Raw genomic sequence first — 6,964 nt, 5'->3', positions numbered from 1 at the left:
TGTAATAATAATAATATTAACAGGAACAACAACAGCAACAACAACAAAGACAACAACAACGACAACAACAACAACAACAACAACGACAACAAAAACAACAACAACAACAACAACAATAACAATAATAATAATAATAATAATCATAATAATAATAATAATAATAATAATAATAATAATAATAATAATAATAATAATAATAATAATAATAATAATAATAATAGTAGTAATAATAATAATAACAACAACAGCAACAACAACAACAATAATAATCGTAATAATGATAATAATAATAATAATAACAACAACAACAACAACAACTACAACAACAACAATAATGATAATAAGGATAACATACCATTCAGGCATACTCTTACGTATGTGTATACACAAACAAACAGACAAGCTCAAACGTAATACATAGCCTACCTAACTTTATCTCGAATTCAACAGATGGTTTCCAGATCTGACAAATATAGGTTCCACCATCTGCAAACCCTATATATTCGCCAGAGCTAACATAATTTCGATCATCTGCTCGATCTTAATTAAAGAACGCTCTTCTGTGTGAAAGTTAATTCTGCATGCAGTGTTGTATTTCATTATGAACGTTTAGCTTCCCTTTTCACTTGAAATTTCTTTAGATTCATTTTTAATTATAGTCATATAATTTGTGTATAGATGTGAAGATTAGAGAAGATTTGATATATGCGTATATGCTGGGTTCAGTATAAGTGTGTGCGTGAGTAAGACATAAACTAAATAAACTTCCTTGCATCTATGTGTGTGTATGTGTGTGTGAGTGTGTGTGTGTGTGTGTGTGTGTGTGGTGTGTGTGTGTGTGTGTGCATGCATGTGAGGATGTGTATAAATCATTAATGAATCACTAATTTCAAATTCTTTCCCTCGCGATTTCCAAATCCATATTCCAAATACATCCACACATATACGCTCATGCACACACACACACACATACACACGTACACACACACACACACATACACACGTACACACACATATTCTAAATATATATACATACTCATATATATATATATATATATATATATATATATATATATATATATATATATATATCTATATATATATATATATATATATGTGTGTGTGTGTGTGTTGTGTGTGTGTGTGTATAGTCTCTGACTAATAATAACCCCTCTCTAAATGGTGTAGTCGGCTCCTACTTGGACAAGCAAAATAAAAAAAAAATTGTCCATACTGGTACGCTGCGGGACTGAATCCGGTTTCGTGTAGTTATGAAGCAAGCAAGCTTCTTATCAAACAGCCTTGTTGAGATATACATATATATGTAAATGTAAGTATATATATATATATATATAAGAAATAATGGTGTCATTGAGATCCAAAGGTGTCAGGTAATGCTGAATAAGTGCTATAGACAGACATTATTACCGAATCTGGAACTTAACTATGGTCTATATATATACAACTGGTACTTAATTTATCGACCCCGAAGCGATGAAAGGCAACGTCGACCTCGACGGAATTTGGACTCATATATATGGGAGTAAATGTAGAAACCAGAAGGAGTATATACATGGAGAAATCATCTTTTTATAGTCCCCTTGACAACATGCTATTTGGTACTCTAATACCTACAACATTCTTCTCCCGAACGGCTATATAGATATTACACTAGAGAACATGCGTACTGTAACATCTTAAATAGCAATGCCATTGAGCTGTCTTTTTCTATCGCCCTCAGCATTGCAAATAACATAGCTTCCTCCAATATAGCCATGATTAATAGAGTAAAGAGTGAAAATTATCTTGAAGGTCTGGTTGTAATTGGATTAATCCTCTAATTTTATGGATATTCAATCACACGACTTTCAGAAACAGCTCTTTCTTATCTGTAGTATGAATGTGATTGTTTATTTCTAAACCAGCAATAAGGTAAGTCCCTCGAAAATCTTTGTGATATCCAGGGTGGTTATCAAGACTTGCATGTGTGTGTGAACACCACGAACAATATGTTTCACCTTAACTCTCTATGCATAAACTACTCATATTTTTTCCACAAAGCATCAACGTCGATACTAATGAACTAGCTTCAACCCTTTGTATTTGATCCATCCATATATTGTGAAACGAGCCTTTAGATTGTGTAACGGACCAATTCCAATTTTTAAATACCAAGCAAGGCTTCCTTCCATATGCCCACACTGGACAATGTAACGAACACAGATCCACAAATATAATCTTTCTCTAATCTTTTCTTTGTAGAATATGAACTACTCACCGTATTTGTAAAGACAGGGGTATGTAACTCTCTTTGGTCGTTCGGGAATGTGTTTGGGGGCAATAACGTAGCTGCCATAATATGCTCCCACCATGTTTTTATGATTTTATCTTTGTATCCCGGACCCAACTTAATATCGAGTACCTCATTTCACTATCGCTATTATTCCTGATAATAGCGATAGTTTTCTTTTATTTGTTTAAATGTCTGTTGTGACTGCTCGCTCATTTGCATTCATGTTCATTTCTTTTATGTTTTGGTTTTTCAAGGTGAGTTTTTATTGTGTTTAAAATTCTTGCAATGTTATCTCTCTCTCTCCTCTCTCCCCTCTCTGTCACTCTTCCTCTGTATTTCTTTTTCTTTCTCTCACACTCTCTCTCAACTGCCATTTTTCTGCTTATATGAGCATGCTTAAAATAGGCCTGTTCATTTAGGCTATGTTAACCTCTCTAACCCATATTTCAATAAAATTTACACCCATTCACATTTCTTTCAATATTAAATTCGAAAAGATAATGAAAGAAGACGATAAGAGGTTGTTGAAAATGGAGAGTGTCATTTCAGTCCTTTCTCTTGCGTAAATCACACAACCGCTTTTTCCGTCTCTGCTTGACAGCTAACTGGAAACAAAAATAGTAAGGGGATTTTCATACGGCACACGGCCGATCGTTGGAGCCATACCACTTTCGAAGGAATCATCAGAAATCATCAGGGTTTAGGCACTGAACACTGCATGCAGAAGGTTTTCTATTAGCAGCATGTACACAGGCACTCTGAAGTAGCCCCAAACCCCGAAACTATGCCAAACTATAGATATCTTTAAGTTATCTAAGATTCTAGCAGAAAGTTCTCTTGTGCAAGCCAACCAATTGATAAAAGTTTTTCTAGAGCAGCTTGAATGTTTTTAACATAACTTCTGTTAGACGTTATCAGGGAACTTTCAGTGGCAACATTGTCTAACTTGTTGAGGCTTATGAACGCCCGACCAAATTTCAGATACCGGACACTCAAAACTGGTCCCTACTTCACCCATTTCAACAACTCCGTCAAAGTAATAACCTACACTCATAAAGAGGAATAGCATTAGTCATCTAGACAAAAAATAAGAGAGGATGCTCATTACTGGAGATTACTTACTTAGAAGCATACTCAAAGTGGACTTAACGTGCCCTAGACAACAATGTACATTCATACATATATGTGTAAAGTTTCTTGAAAGTCAAGTGTTCTTACAATCATGTCTCACAAAAACTCCATTTCTATCCGCCTACATTCTCATGTGTACATACTGCATACTTACAAAGTCATACTTCACTCATTACTTGGAAAATATGTTAAAGACGCTTCTTTATTGACGATGCCATGAAAAAGCGAAATAACGCAACAGTTGCCTATCAAACAGGCCAACGTTGTAAAACTGTCGATGACGAATGTCGGTTTTTCCTAGCTGCATACTGAATTCTACTGGGTATCTTTTATGCACACTTCATTAAATGAGTAGCATAATGTGCTTTGTCTGGTTTTCGTTTCATTTAATTGGCGAATACTACAACTTATTGACAACAGCTTACTGTGATATTTAACGTCATGGTACATAGACCTTTGTTTTGTTTTCGCTTTGTTTTCATATTGTCAGTATTAGCTGCTAGTTTAAACATACATTTTCGCTATTATTGTATTCTGCTCTTGCTTGCAAATGTCTTGTACAAGTTCTACTTGTGCTTCTGTAGCATCTCCCCACAGTAAACTGCCCAAAATCCGTAACCTGCGACAGAGGTTCTGTTTCATGCATCGAAACTAGGGAATCTTTAGCAAGACAGCTGATGTAAAGTAAACTATATTCATTTCATTTTTTCTTTGATTGGTTTCAGGTTCAGTCCCAGTGAAGTGTCATCAGTTTCAGCCCCGACCGCCTACTATCTTATAAATCAAGAAATTTAGTAGGTAGTCGAAAAATTGCAAAGTAGCACATCATATATATATATATGTACAAAGATTTTTATTGATGACTACTTCTTGTAGCTTGATTTCAATTTGAGCACCATTTTCAAAACGGTTATATCTGAATTTTTGAATGTTTCAAACGATCCGCAAACAGATTATACACAAACACACTTATACATACACACATATATATTTATACAACAAGTGTGTGCAGATATATTTATATATATATAATACTGTGAGTTTGTTTATATATATATATATATACGAAACTATACAGCCTACAACTGATGAAGTGTCATTCTTTATGTTGTTTGTTTTGTTTTCCATTTGTGTCTTTCCTTGTTCGAAAGACTAGTTCACGTTCCATGTACTCATGCTTCGTAGTTTTTGTTGTATACTTTTCGTGACGTCCTGTGCCCACATCTGCATATATATATATATATATATATATATATATATATAATATATATATATACGTTTAGATGTTAGTATGTAAGATATACGTATGTATATATCCATATACATACATATATATATATATAATATATATATATTATATATATATATATATATTATTTATATTATATATATATTATATATGTGTGTGTGTGTATATATACATATATATATATATATTAATATATGTTTGTATTACATGGTTTAATCAAGCATATATCACTTACACATATACTTAAGTAAATACATACACAAGCACATATATATATATATTACATATCTGTGTATATATGTGTGTGTAATACATAAATATATACACATATGCATACACGCATTCACATGTATGCATACATGATATATGCGTGATTAAACCATCTAAAATATTAAGATACGTAGCAATCTGACAATCACGCAATAATTGAGGTGAGATGAACAGCAGGGACACTAAATATTTTTGAATACAATTACAATTGTTTTTGTTAAGTAGGGTAAGACAAAGTTAATGAGCTGTGAACAGATGTAGGGGATGGGTGGAGCAATAATTGCAGAGTGGGACAAGAGAGTTATTCAGATCTATAGAGAGACAGGAAGAGACTGAAAGAGGGAAGAGAAGAGAGAGAAGTAGAGTGAGAAGGTGAGTGATGTTTGGAGTGAAAATATGTATATATTCACGAAGATATATATCTTCAATGTTGAGCTGATTATGAATTAATGCTGCGTGTGTATGTGAATGTAATTACAGGAGATGGTGCGTGTGTTGGTGTGTGTGTTTTAGCACATTTGTAGGTGTTGTATGTGTGTATGAGTGTGTTGAATAATGGGACGTGGTGGGACGGAAGAGAATGTAAAGAAGATATATCTATAACATGTACGAAAGTGAACTCTGCCAACCCGACACTCACATACACAATGTATATGACTGTGTGTGTGTATGTGTATGTATATATGTATGGCGTGTATGTATGTGTATATTATATATATATATAATGTGGTGTGTGTAAATATATATATATATATATATATATATGTATATATAAGTATATATATATATAATATATATATATATATTATATATATATATATATATATATATATATATATATATGGGTAACATATATTATATATATAGAGAGAGAGAGAGAGTTGCATGTATAGAACATACTTATTGTATATGTAAAAAGTACACACATACATATACATATATTTATACACACACACACACACATATATATATATATATTGAGAGAGAGAGAGAGAAATCTAAATGTATACACAGTGTCTCTAATTGTGTTTGCGTACGTGGGTGTGTTGCGTGTGTCTGATAACATGTGTAAGCTGAATTGGCATCCATAGGCCGTATAGTTTTAATGTTGGTGGCGGTGAATGAGTGTAAAATGAAGAAAAATGGGGGTATTGGACTAAGACATGAGAGCTGTAAATCAATTAAACACCTTCTTACATACTCCCACACACACATAAACACACATACACACATGCAAACACGTATTGTCGTAAAAATAACGGCGGCGGAGATTAATACGAGGACGTTGCAACAAACAAAACCACTTTTACAGAGGGAAAATATACTGAACAAACAGCGAAATTTGTTTTAGACGTTTATCTAGCAATTCTTAACGAAAGACATTTCGGATGTTGAAGCCCTTGATACACTGTTCGGTATGTGCATGGATTATTCTGGAACGTCTTTGACCATAAGTCGACTTGATAAGGATGTGCCGAGCGCCAAATGAAAGAAGATCTACCAACAGACATTAGTACTTAAATTGATAAACAAACATTGACAGTAATAAAGATGTGCGTAGGTCTATGTGTGATTATGTGATTATGTGATCATATTTCAAGAAAGATTTTCTGAAGTCAAAATTTTTTAGATATATAAATAAATAAAACTCATTAAATCGGACAGTATAGGTCTCTGTATAGGTTAGCTTATTACACGTGCTTTTGAAAAACTGTAAATATTGAAGGTTCTCACTCACAGCACGAAAAACCCTTTCCAAAGGTTCCTGATATTTTGATTTTTTAAAGACCTATTTCTATCTATCTATCTATCTATCTATCTATCTATCTATCTATCTATCTATCTATCTATCTATCTATCTATCTATCTATTTATCTATCTATCCTTTTGTCTTTATTTCTATCTGTCTGTCGGTGTGTTTGTCTGTCTGTCCGTCTGTCTATCTATGTCGGGCAAACGAATAAATATATATAAATAATATTTCTTTCTTCTTGGTTTTTATTCCTCGATAGTGTTGATTT

At 33.0% G+C, this 6,964-nt stretch overlaps 1 long non-coding RNA gene across 1 annotated transcript in view; it reads left to right on the top strand.

Moving 5' to 3' along the window:
• The first annotated feature begins 2,520 nt into the window (after positions 1–2,520).
• LOC118763867 overlaps positions 2,521–6,964 on the top strand; it is an 18,841-nt gene continuing 14,397 nt past the window's right edge. Inside the window, exon 1 of the long non-coding RNA XR_004999621.1 lies at positions 2,521–2,531. This is a non-coding gene — a long non-coding RNA (uncharacterized LOC118763867). The remainder of the gene's footprint in view (positions 2,532–6,964) is intronic.

This window comes from Octopus sinensis, linkage group LG6 (genome assembly GCF_006345805.1).
Source record: "Octopus sinensis linkage group LG6, ASM634580v1, whole genome shotgun sequence".
Taxonomy (NCBI): Eukaryota; Metazoa; Mollusca; class Cephalopoda; order Octopoda; family Octopodidae; genus Octopus; species Octopus sinensis.
Note: the sequence above shows the minus strand (reverse complement) of the source record. Positions and strands in the feature narration are given on the sequence as shown.